Source organism: Rhineura floridana, chromosome 2 (genome assembly GCF_030035675.1).
Source record: "Rhineura floridana isolate rRhiFlo1 chromosome 2, rRhiFlo1.hap2, whole genome shotgun sequence".
NCBI lineage: Eukaryota > Metazoa > Chordata > Lepidosauria > Squamata > Rhineuridae > Rhineura > Rhineura floridana.
Window position 1 is genome coordinate 105,984,848 of NC_084481.1, and position 13,798 is coordinate 105,998,645.

The following is a 13,798-nucleotide window of genomic DNA, read 5'->3' on the forward strand; positions in this document are numbered from 1 at the left end:
TTCTGATGCTTCCCATAAGCTCATTTGGAAACAAAACCTTACAAAACTTATAGTCCTTCACTCAAAAACATTTGCTTAACTACCCTCTAAATTTTCATGGTGATATACCAACAGTCAGAATCGAGTGTTTAAAGTGTAAAAAGAGAGAAAAACCAGACCTTTTAGAGGTTCTCATAATTTGTTGAAATTAATTAAAAACTAGCCATGTTCACAGAGTACCTGTAATCCTATTACTGACCTTGCCCCATACTCTGACCTTCATCCTCTGCAGTATAAAAGTTTAAAAAATGTCTGGCTGATTTACAAAATTTAGCATTGAACTCAATGATAAGCCTGTTCTAAAAGCCAGACTCCCAGCTGCTGGGCTTGCCTAATCAGGGGGCCACACCCACACCACACCTTGATTTCACTTGAGACAGTCAAAGCTTTCCCCAAAGAATCCTGGGAAGTGTAGTTTGTGAAGGGTTTGATATAAATATCTGTTGGCTATAGGTACGTTCTTAAACCACAATATTTTTTGTCTATTAGTGAATTACCTCTCAAACTAACCAACCTCACAGGGTTTTTGTGAGAATAAAATGAAGGAGGTAGAACTATGTACACTTAAATGAGTGAAGTAGTCAGAGCTGTGTTTAACAAGTCTATTGTTTCAATACTTCTCACCTTTCTAACAGACACTAAGGTGCATTTTGCTAGAGACTCTGGCAGACAATTAATATGCATATCCCTTGTGTTCCAAGTCTTTTTGGCAGGTAAGTCACAGCCCTATCTGCCATGTTAGTGAGACAGTATGTACCCTATTAACTCCCTAATTTGTAAAAGCACAATCAGTTGTGGACAAGTGGAAGAGAAAGAACAAAGGGTTTCATTTACAATAGTTTGGCTGTCCCTATTTCCAAATGAAACATTATGACCAGTGCCAAGCAGTCTGGGCGTATCCCATTCAAACAGGGGAGACACTTGATTTCCACATCTGTTATAGTCCTGCCACCCAAACAGCAGCTCTCAAATGGGAATAGAAAGTGGAGGCAATGTGTCTTTGCAATCTCTTCTGAGCTATGTAGAGGAAAGAGGAAATTAAGGCTATAGCCCTATGCCCACTATGGGAGTAAGTCCCATTGAAGTTAAATCCACCTTTTATAGATCAAGAAAAAATAAATTAGGCTACATTTTTGTGTGTGATTGTTATAGAGACATAACTTCACACAGCATATCATGTGTTGGGGGCCACTGGTTTTTATCCATCCTTTTAAAGGTGATTAGGTAAAGCAGAGAGTGAGACCAAGAGCCCTTTCCTACAACTTCACCTTATTCACAGATAGACTGGCTCGGAACCTGGAGGCTCCATATAGCAATCTGGTCTCAATATCCATTGATGGACACCTTTCCTTCCCCAGGTTCAGAGGTAGTCTATCTCTGATTGTGCTCAGGGAGGACAGACAACAGGAAAAAAGTTATAGGCCTCAAACCCTGTTTATAGGCTTCCTGATGCATCTGGCTGCCAATGTGGGAAGCAGGATGCTAGATTAAGTGGACCTTTTGGTTTCATCCAGCCTGGTTGCTCATCTGTTCAGAGAGACTCCCCCCACTCACTGGCCACCTCTTTAAAAAATTATTGTTTTTGGTATGTCAAATCCATTTTTATTATTATTTTACTAACCTATTTACACAGCTCATTGCTTCAAAAACCCAAGCAAGCTCCACTGTTTTGAAGCAATAATATTTTTATTTTGCGTACTATACTACCAACAGGAAAAGAGCATTTTTGCCTCACTCTTCAGCCAAAAAAGGCTTCCAGAGTGGCTTAAAAGATCAGTAATAAGACAAATAATAATCAATAATAAAACCTTAAATGTTTTAAAAATCAACCATCTCTTTTCCACACACTTCTCACAATATTGATTGATTGATTGATTGATTGCACTTGTATACCACCCCATAGCCGAAGCTCTCTGGGCGGTTTACAGCAATCAAAAACTTTAAAACAAATATACAATTTAAACACATATTTTAAAAACAATTTAAAACACAATTTTAAAATTTAAAACAATATAAAAACAATTTAAAATACATGCTAAAATGCCTGGGAGAAGAAGAAAGTCTTGAACTGGTGCAGAAAAGATAACAGTGTTGGTGCCAGGAGCACCTCGTCAGGGAAATCATTCCATAATTTGGGGGCCACCACTGAGAAGGCACTCTCCCTTGTTGCCACCCTCCGAGCTTCCCTTGGAGTAGGCACCCGGAGGAGGGCCTTTGATCTTGACTGTAGTGTACGGGTGGGTTCATATCGGGAGAGGCGTTCCATCAGGTATTGTGGTCCCAAGCCGTGTAAGGCTTTATAGGTTAAAACCAGCACCTTGAATTGAGCTTGGAAACATACAGGCAGCCAATGCAAGCGGGCCAGAATCTGTTTTATATGTTCGGACCATCTGGTCCCTGTTACCAATCTGGCCGCTGCACTTTGCACAAGCTGCAGTTTCCGAACCGTCTTCAAAGGCAGCCCCACGTAGAGTGCATTGCAGTAATCTAATTTGGAGGTTACCAGAGCATGGACAACTGAAGCCAGGTTATCCCTGTCCAGATAGGGACGTAGCTGGGCCACCAACCGAAGTTGGTAGAAGACACTCCGTGCCACTGAGGCTACCTCAGCCTCAAGTGACAGAGATGGTTCTAGGAGAACCCCTAAGCTACAAACCTGCTCCTTCAGGGGGAGTGCAACCCCATCCAGAACAGGTTGGACATCCACCATCCGGTCAGAAGAACCACCCACTAGCAGCATCTCAGTCTTGTCTGGATTGAGCCTCAGTTTATTAGCCCTCATCCAGTCCATTGTTGCAGCCAGGCACTGGTTCAGCACATTGACAGCCTCACCTGAAGAAGATGAAAAGGAGAAATGTCATCAGCATACTGATGGCAACGCACTCCAAAGCTCCGGATGACCGCACCCAATGGTTTCATGTAGATGTTGAACAGCATGGGGGACAGAACTGACCCCTGTGGAACCCCATACTAGGGAGTCCAGGGTGCCGAGCAATGTTCCCCAAGCACCACCTTCTGGAGGCGACCTGCCAAGTAGGAGTGGAACCACCGCAATGCAGTACCTCCCACTCCCAACTCAGCTAGTCTCCCCAGAAGGATACCATGGTCGATGGTATCAAAAGCCGCTGAGAGATCAAGGAGAATCAACAGAGTCACACTCCCCCTGTCTCTCTCCCGACAAAGGTCATCATACAGGGCGACCAAGGCTGTTTCCATGACAAAACCAGGCCTGAAACCCGACTGAAATGGATCCAGATAATCGGTCTCATCCAAGAGTGTCTGGAGCTGGCCTGCAACCACTCGTTCCAGGACCTTGCCCAGGAATGTCACTTTGTGCAGGTCAGATATAATCCTCAACATGCAAAATCTAATCCTGCTCAGATTAAATTTAGCCAAACTCTTAACTTTGTTTACACAGAATAAATAAACATGATAAATTGCTTCCTATCCCTAAACCTCCAAACTTTTTCCTCATTTATTAAGATTGCTTTTTTCAGGGCTGGGGGGTAGAGATAATCAAAACATTTAGGATAAATAAGCTTGTACTATATTAATTACAAATGTACATAATTAGGGTGGCATGTCAGAAGCATCCCAAACCCTGAGATTTCAGGGATGGGCCCTACTGATGTCATGGGTGCAGGCTCTAGTGATGTCATGGGGATGGGTCTTAGTGATGTCATTAAGCATGATATATTAAGCATCAACCACAGTTGCTTGAAGCATACCATGCAAACAAATTTCTCTGATTAGAAATCTTAGCTAAATGAGGGTGTTCCTAGGTCCAGCTGAATTGACAGGATAAGCTGAATTGACAGGATAATTTCTTCTCATCTGCTTAGGGAGCCTTGGTAGGGAACATTTAATGTAGCCTACTCGCTTCTGGCAAGAAGGATTTAACGACCCTCAGGCCAGGCCAGTCACCAAAAGGCCATTGAAGGAAGAAGGGAGCCTAGTGTTATGGAAATGTTCAATGGGAGGAGCACTCAGGAGGCTGCAATTCTAAACACTTACTAAGAGACTAAGCCCCGTAAAATTCAACAGGACTTACTTCTGAGGAGATATTGTTAGGATTATGCTGTTGGTCAGGCTTGACTAGGGATCCTCTGCAAAGGCATCAATATCAAAGCAGGGTTGGCAACCCACTGTCTGGAATTCCCTGCCCCTGCCTTTTAAAATAGCTGCTCCAAACTTCTTTATGACTTGACCCTTCACTGCAGAGAGAGGTTTGAGAAATTAGTAAGAGTTAAGAAGATTCTCTACCCTTTCCTACTTACCATATGGGCTGCTATAAACTCACTTTGACAGTCAACCCAATTCCAATGAGTAATAACTGACAGAGAGAAAACACACATGGTTTGGTCTACTTTCACAGGCAGTAGCTTGGGAACAGCAGCAATTGCAGCCACACTTCCCAGTATGTGAATTCTCTTTTACCACTATTGCACAAGAAACAAACCATCATTCAAACAACAAGGTCTGTAACCATGGGTTTAAGGGGGTTGAGCTAAGCACCTGGAACCACTGTTGTTGCTTCTATGGATATAAGGGAATGAGGTTAAAGGTAAACGAAATTCAAATAGAAAAATAAAAATAAAATATACTGATGATTTCTTAAATGCAATACCATACCAACCACAACAAGATTCCTACGAGTAAGGTGGAAAATTCAGCCAGTCAGGATTCCTAATCTATTGACATTGGGCAGGTGCCTTCATTGTACTCTTGTTGGCACCTACGAAAAACATATTTGTTTAGGCAAGCCTTTCCGGGCATGTAGAAGCTATTGTTTTTTATCTGTTTTTAATTCACTGTTAAAATAAACTAATTGTTTATTATTTAACTCATTCTTGGTTTTATTATTTTGAATGTTTTTAAATACTTGTCTTCAACTGTTTTTGCCAATAATTTTATTGTTTTAATTCTTTCTGTAAACCGTTTGAGGTTTGTTACAATAAAGTGGTATATAAATGTTGTAAGTAAAATACATAAACTTGGGTCTCTTTCCTCTTTTAGTAACAAAGGAATCTGCCTTATACTGACTCAGTCCATTTGGTACTATCTAGCTCAGTACTGATGACACGGACTAGCATTCCTAACCATGTCTACTCAAAAGTAAGTCCTACTGAATTCCATGGGGTTTTCTCCCAGGTATGTGGGGTTAGCACTGCAGCCGAGAAAAGTGAGTATACGATTAAAGCTTCATATTGGGAAGGTTTTCAAAACAGGCTATGAATAAGACAAATAAACTGCCCTCTTCAACAGCTCAGGAAAATTTAAACTTGTTTGACTCCTTATAATTAGAAATTAAAAGTATAACATTGTAATGACATCGTAAGCTGTAGCATGTACACTTTTCAAAATGTCTGTTCAAAAATTATTTGAAAGATAAAATGTATAATATGCTATTTTTGCAGTAATAAAAACCTGCATGCACACTTTTATTATAATCATAACTGAAACTGTTTACTGTGCATGCCTACCAAGATCCTGCTGTGATCTTCTGTTCTAGTGCAATCCATGTTTCCTTAGAAGCAAGTCCCAATGTATTCAGATCTCCTGAACAGAGAAAGTACTTTGGATGTTGCTGAAAGCTATAAATTTACTTAATTCCTGATGTGCAGACAAGCAGGAAAAGGAAACTGTTTTCAGAACCTGCAATGGGTTTTAACTATTGCCTGGCGGTCAAGAAATCCCTTGTCGATCACAACCCTGACTTCACTTATTGGCTAAAAACCTGAAAGGGCAGGGATTAGAGCAGCCAGTACTAACAGAAGCTAGGGCAGGAGGTAGCAGTTGACATTTTGGTGTATATCTCTTGATTCATACCACCTAAAAACTTATTTTTTTTTAATGAAAGCTAAGAATCCAGAGATTGGAGTGACTCACCTGGAGACCCAGAGAGGATCCCCCCAAAACCAGAGTCTCCAGGTGAAAAATGGAGATCTGGCAACCCTACACATAGCGTTCTTTGACCTAACTGACTGCTGCTGCTGGGCCTGGCCAAACTTCAGAGATAGAGCAGAAAACAGAAACTAAAGGGAAGCAGAAAATAGCTGCTCTTTAGAACCCAGGAATTTCCTGTTATCCTGGTGTTGAAACAATTGACTTGTCACACACAGCTCTGACTATATAATTCATTGACTAAAAACACTGAAAAAGCGGAAAAAGCAAGGCAGGCTCATCTGTCTGCACCTTTTGCTTCCTAACTTCCTTAATATAAGGCCAATTTACTTACTTTTTTAAATTAAAGCTCAGAGTCTGGGGGCCCTGGTGCAGTTGCTCCAATTGCACCATGGATGATCTGGTCTTGTCAACCACTGCAGGACAATGTTAATAATACTAGTCACATTTTGTGAATATACAAAAATGCGGCAAATGTTTACAATATCTTGTTTAAACACTGGAACATAATGCACTCCAAAGTATATTTAATATATTGTTTATGTGGAAAAGCTAAATACTAAAAAATAGATTTTGTTCAAAATGCTTTGAGTAAGCATATGGTAATTTGGTTTATTACTTATGCATTTAAATATCTATTTTAAAAAAACACTTTCTTCTAAGAACAATTCAAGTGTCGCATAGGACCAGGAATGTTTTATAACAAGATGAAAACTATGATAAAATTGGAGTAAGATGCCATCATTTGGAGGAAGAATGCTGAGGACACTCTGATCTATTTCCTTTTGACATCTGAGTCAGGTGAGGCTAGACGGCGCTTTGATTTGGTAATGTGCTAGATGAGAGATAATAAACTGAAGTTGAATTCAGACAAGATAGAGGCCCTGTCAGTAGGTGGTTCTCATGCCCATAAATTACTTGTGTAGCCTGTTCTGGTAGAGGTTGTACTCTCCTTGAAGGAACAGGTACAGTCTGGCAGTACTCCTGGATCCAGCATAGTCATTACAGGCGAAGGTAGGTTCTAACAGAGCAATCCAACTCAAGGGAAGCCGGCAGAAGGGGAGCCAGTGCAAGTGGAGCCGACAGGAAGGTCTGCAGCGTCCAATTGCTATTTGGAAGCCTCTAGGCTAGCTAAACACCAGCTCAGCCAGGAGCTGCATGCAGGGAACAGAAAGTAAAAGCCAGCTCTCACAAATACTTCTACCGGGGAATAAGTCCTCTCCATTGACTTCCATTGCAATTCTTTTCTTAGACCGACCTTTTTCCCAGTGTAAATTTTGCCTGGATTTAGACCCACAGGAGCACTCCGAGCATGAGTTTGATGTGGCTTAAGTCCCCTCCCCTCAGTTCCTCCTCTGACATGCCCCCGGAATGCCTAGGGTTGCCATATTCCAGTTCCACAAATCCGGGCATGTTAATTTGCATATTAATTGCATATTATGCAAATATTTGCATATTAATATTTGGATTGTCCAGTTGTTTTGTTTTTGTGCCTAGGAATTACTACCAAAAACTGGGGAAAGATGTGAGAAATCTTTTTTTTTTAAAGCAACATTTTCAGCCTTAAATGCCTAGACTCTAGTTTCCAACACTATGGAGTATTTATTGATTGATTAAGAGAATTTATATCCTGCCCTTTTGCTGTTAAACACAGAGCTCAGCACAGCTTACAAATATAATAAAAACAATAAAAATACACAATCAATATAAAAACATAATAAAAACACAAAATAGCAACAAACATAAAGTAACTCAAGGCAGCAGCACGGTTAACCATAACATATACAATATATTTCAGAGATGTGGCGGGTGGAGAAAAACAAGCCAAAATGTTAGGAAAAGGAGTCTTTCACACCACATGCTCAGTTCTAAATACTGTTGCAGCAAGTTTTACAAGTTCCTCCAGTATTCCACTGGTGCAGGCACTCAGACATTCAAAGTATCTGTATGTTTCTTAGGTTTTATAAAAGCAGAGCTTTGCTTAACTCAAAATTTCTCAACCACATCTACACAGGTTCCACCTCCATACTCACAATGAAACTGGGCTTGGAAGTGTGCAACAACCCCACACATACCTTGCTAATTAGATTACCAATGCCAGGATGTCTGTCTTATCGACTACTCTCCTGCTCCCCAGGCATCATGAAAGACCCAGTCCTGGGCTCAGAAAGAAAATAAATATCTGGTCCTCTTCAAAGTATTGATAAGCCTCCTGTTTTAATTGAAATAATAATTATAAATTCTTGTTCTTATCACTATTGGGAGTTAATTATCTTGCATATGCTGCTGTTGCTTCTATGGCTGTAACGGAGTGAGGTTAAAGATAAGTGAAATGCAAATAGGAAAAAAAAACACAGAAGGCAGTAACACTTTCCTAAATGTAATACCATACCAACCACAACAAGATTCCTATGAGTAAGGCAAAAAACTAAGCATCTCACAACCAGTCAGGATTCCTAACCAAAAACCAAAAATATGATAAATGAAGAAATATCTATATAAGCATGACTATCAAATATATTTATTATTTACACAAACTGTAAAGATATTTATAGTGCAATCCTAAGTTTATTTATTCAGAAGCAAGTCCCAGCGTATTCAGTGGGGCTTACTCAAACAGGGACAGAACTGCAACCTCAAGTGATAAGCAACTTCATTCACACAACCCAAAATTTCGAATCATGCCACTTTACGCTGTTTTGCAACTGTTTATACTTGTTTTATGGTCATTGGATTTTAAATGGCTTTATTTCTTGTTGTGAGCTGCATTGGTTTCCAACCCTACCTCACAGGGGTGTTGGAAAGACTCCATACACGCACACGCACACACACTGCAGATGTATAAATACATACAGCCCATATAATAGTATTAGTTTTTTAAAAATCAGTATTACTTTCCTACAGAATAAAAACTGTAATACCTAAGTAAGCCCTGCCTACTTGCTTTAAAATTGGACTGGAGACAGAAAGAGTTAGAACACAAACATAATTCTTTTTTACATTCACTCCAAAGTCCCATTGATTTTCAGCACATTCATAACATGTCTACTCAAAGTAAGTCCTATTGAATTAAATGGGATTTACTTTGGGCATATGGGATTAGCATTGCTTTTACAAAAAGCAAGTATTGGGAAGGTTTTCAAAACACTGCCCAAGCTCTGACTCCTGCACACAAGAGGAAAAAAAACTGAAATGTATATACTTACCCAATTTATGAGATTTTCAGATAAACCAGGGGGGGTTGTGAAACCACCATTTTGTTTTCTAGACACTGCCTGAGGTCAATGAAACTGAAACACAATCCCTGATTGGCTGCAATGCTGAACGGGCGGGGTTAAAGCTATAAAGTGCTATAGTACAGTACTGTTTAAAGAAAGATTTAACAGTTGAGGGGGTTGGCTGACGTTTTTATTTATATCTCGAGAACTGGACCACCTAGAAACTTAAATTTTTTTTTAAATTAAAGCTGAGAATCCGGGCCACGTAAGGGGCTAGCTGGGCGCTGGGTGGCATGCATAGAATCCGGGTAAAACCCGGCTATCCGGGCAATATGGCAACCCTAGGAATGCCCCTTTTTTGGGCCTTCCATCTGCTTCCACTGGCTTCCCTTCTGCCAGGCTGGGCTTCCCCAGTGGACCCCTGGTTGAGAGCTGGGATGAAGAGCTTCTGCCGAGGTAGCTCGGCTGAGCTGGGGCTGAGCTGGGATTCTGCCATATCCAATCCCCTTCCGCCCTGAATAAATAGCAGTTGGTCCGGTCTATACATGAATGTTCATTGCTTTCTTTTTCTACACAAGTGGTTCCCATGGACCACTTGAAAATTGCTGAGGACAATTGTTTTTGTGCCTGTTGTAACAATTGTAATGCACTGTTCTAGATGCTCTTTGATTTTTAATTGTATTTTTACAGACATTGTGAACCACTTAGAATCATAGAATAGTAGAGTTGTAAGAGGCCCACAAGGCCATTCAGTCCAACCCCCTGCTCAATGCAGGAATTCCAATCAAAGCATTCCCAACAGATGGCTGTCCAGCCGACTCTTGAAGGCCTCCAGTGTCAGAGAGCCCACTACCTCTCTAGGTAATTGGTTCCATTGTCGTATGGCTCTAACAGTTAGGAAGTTTTTCCTGATGTCCAATCAAAATATGGCTTCCTGCAACTTGAGCCCATTATTCCGTGTCCTGCACTCTGGGACGATCGAGAAGAGATCCCGGCCCTCCTCTATGTGACAACCTTTCATGTACTTGAAGAGTGCTATCATATCTCCCCTCAGTCTTCTCTTCTCCAGGCTAAACATGCCCAGTTCTTTCAGTCTCTCCTCGTAGGGCTTTGTTTCCAGTCCCCTGATCGTCTTTGTTGCCCTCCTCTGAACCAGTTTGTCTGCATCCTTCTTGAAGTGCGGAGACCAGAACTGGACACAGTATTCAAGATGAGGCCTAACCAGTGCTGAATAGAGGGGAACTAGTACTTCACACGATTTGGAAATTATACTTCTGTTAATGCAGCCTAATATAGCATTTGCCTTTTTTGCAGCCACATCACACTGTTGGCTCATATTCAGCTTGTGATCAATGACAATTCCAAGATCCTTCTCACATGTCGTACTGCTGAGCCAAGTACCCCCCATCTTATAACTGTGTATTTGGTTTCTTTTTCCTAAGTGTAGAACTTTTCATTTATCCCTATTGAATTTCATTCTGTTGTTTTCAGCCCAATGCTTCAGCCTATCAAGGTCCTTTTGAATTTTGTTTCTGTCTTCCACAGTATTAGCTATACCCCCCAATTTTGTATCATCTGCAAATTTTATAAGCATGCTTTGTACCTCCTCATCCAAGTCATTAATAAAAATGTTAACAAGCACTGGGCCCAGGACTGAACCCTGTGGTACCCCACTCGTCACTTCTGCCCAGTTTGAGAAGGAAACGTTGATAAGCACTCTTTGAGTATGATTCTGGAGCCAACTGTGGATCCATCTAATATTTGTTTCATCCAGCCCACATTGAGCTAGCTTGCTAATCAGAATATCATAGGGCACTTTGTCAAACGCTTTGCTGAAGTTGAGATACATTACGTCCACAGCATTCCAACAGTCTACAAGGGAGGTTACCCAATCAAAAAATGAGATGAGATTAGTTTGGCAGGATTTGTTCTTCATAAATCCATGTTGGCTCCTACTAATCATTGCATTGCTTTCAAGATGTTTACAGATTGACTGCTTTATAATCTGATCCAGATTTTTTCCTGGGATTGATGTTAGTGTGACTGGTCTGTAGTTCCCCGGTTCCTCCTTCTTGCCCTTTTTGAAGATAAGGACAACATTAGCTCTCCTCCAGTCATCCAGCACTTCACCAGTCCTCCATGATTTCGCAAAGATAATAGAGAGCGGTTCTGAGAGTTCTTCAGCCAGTTCCTTCAATAGTTCCTTCAAGAGAAAAGTTCTTCTCCCTCTCTCATAATACTCTCATAATACTAGAACTCGTGGACATTCAAAGAAGCTGAATGTTGGAAGATTCAGGACAGACAAAAGGAAGTACTTCTTTACTCAGCGCATAGTTAAACTATGGAATTTGCTCCCACAAGACGCAGTAATGGCCACCAGCTTGGATGGCTTTAAAAGAAGATTAGACAAATTCATGGAGGACAGGGCTATCAATGGCTACTAGCCGTGATGGCTGTGCTCTGCCACCCTAGTCAGAGGCAGCATGCTTCTGAAAACCAGTTGCCGGAAGCCTCAGGAGGGGAGAGTGTTCTTGCACTCAGGTCCTGCTTGTGGGCTTCCCCCAGGCACCTGGTTGGCCACTGTGAGAACAAGATGCTGGACTAGATGGGCCACTGGCCTGATCCAGCAGGCTCTTCTTATGTTCTTATGTTCTTAATACTCTAGGATACAGTTTATTGGGCCCTGCCGATTTGAACTTGTTCAAAGTGATTAGGCATTTCTTGATCATTTGATCAAAATGGTTGATCAAAGCAGTTGCAAGTGCAATTGGAGGAAGCGGATTATCTGGATCCATTTCAGTTGGGCTTCAGGCCTGGATATGGGACTGAAACAGCCTTGGTAGCCTTGGTGGATGATATGAGGAGAGCGTTGGATAAGGGTGACTGCACCTTCCTCGTCCTCCTGGAACTCTCAGCGGCTTTTGATACCGTTGACCACGGTATCCTTCTGGATTGCCTGGAGGGGTTACGCATAGGGGGCACTGTATTGCAGTGGTTCCATTCCTTCCTCTCTGATAGGCACCAAAGAGTAGCATTGGGGGATGAGGTTTTGGACCCTTGAGCTCTCACTTGTGGGGTGCCACAGGGCTCCATCCTCTCCCTGATGCTATTTAACATCTATATAAAGCCGCTGGGGACTATCATCAGGAGATTTGGGCTGCAGTGTCACCAATATGCAGGTGACTCGCAGCTCTATCTCTCATTTAAATCTTCTCTGAGGTTGGCTGTAGAAACCCTATCCAAGTGCCTAGAATCGGTGAGTGGCTGGATAGGAAGGAATAAGCTGAAGCTGAACCCTGACAAAACCGAGGTACTGTTTGTGGGAGACAAGGGAAGGTTAGGGGATTTAGACCTGGTGCTCAATGGGGTACAATTGCCCCTGAAAGACCAGGTCCATAGCCTCGGGTCATTCTTGACTCCCAACTGTCCATGGAAGCTCAGGTTTCGGCTGTGAGCCGGGCAGCGCTGTATCAACTCCATCTGATACGGAGGCTGAGCCTTTCAATCATCTGCTCCCATCTGTGGTACATGCCTTGGTCTCCTCTCGTCTAGACTACTGTAATGCGCTCTACATGGGGCTACCCTTGAAAACGGTCTGGAAGCTGCAACTGGTACAGAATGCTGCGGAGCACCTGATTAAAGGCAGCTGCTGGCGAGATCATATCACTCCAGTGCTAAAAGAGTTGCACTGGTTACCAGTTGCTTACCAGGTCCAATTCAAGGTGTTGGTTTTGACCTTAAATCCTTATACGGTTTCAGCCCAGTCTATCTAAAGGAGCGCCTCCAGCATCATCAGCTATGCCGCCCAACAAGATCAGCCTCAAAAGACCTTCTCTCCATCCCATCAGTCAAAACAGCCAAACTGGTGAGGACTAGAGAGAGGGCTTTTTCAATTGTGGCCCCCACCCTGTGGAACTCCCTCCCGAATGATCTCCACCATGCCCCTTCTATGATGAGCTTCCGCCGGGCCTTGAAGACCTGGCTCTTCAGGCAGGGCAGCTTTTGGGGTGGGCTAGATTTTATCTTCATTGTTTTTAGATTTTTAATGCTTACGTATTGTATGCCTATTTTGTACGTCGCCCAGAGTAGCTGGACAGCCAGCCAGATGGGCGACTAATAAATTCAATAAATAAATAAATAAATAAATACATTTGTCTATCAATCTCAAGGTCCAATCCTAACCCTTCTACTTCATGTTTCCTGCGAGGGTCATAGGCCCTTTTTTGGGAGAAGACTGAGCCAAAGTCAGAATTGAGCACTTCTGCCTTCTCTTTGTAATCTGTTATCATTTTGCCATCCTCATTGAGTAGCTGTGCCACCAATTCTTTTCTCTGTCTTTTACTATGGACATACCTGAAGAATAGAGTTACCAGGTCTCCAGTTTTCGGCTGGAGTCTCCGTTTTTTGGGGGGCCCTCTGGCTCTCCGGCTAGCACCCCTTAATCTCTGGACTCTCAGCTTCAATTAAAAAAAAAAAGTTTCTAGATGGTCTGGTTCCCGAGATATACACCAAAATGTCAGCTGCTGCCCCCAGCGACTGTTTAATCTATTTAACTGATACGACGCTGAAGTTGGTTCCTAGCTCCCAGTTCCTTATTTGCTTGAAAGTTCAAAACACTAAAAAAGAAGAGTTGACAA

The 13,798-nt window shown here is 42.0% G+C and overlaps 1 protein-coding gene across 1 annotated transcript in view; it reads right to left on the reverse strand.

Moving 5' to 3' along the window:
- LMNTD2 (lamin tail domain containing 2) overlaps window positions 1-9,207 on the reverse strand; it is a 92,731-nt gene extending 83,524 nt beyond the window's left edge. The window contains exon 1 of the mRNA XM_061609994.1: window positions 9,150-9,207. The gene's annotated coding sequence lies outside the window, so the exon portion shown is untranslated. The remainder of the gene's footprint in view (window positions 1-9,149) is intronic.
- Window positions 9,208-13,798: the final 4,591 nt, after the last annotated feature.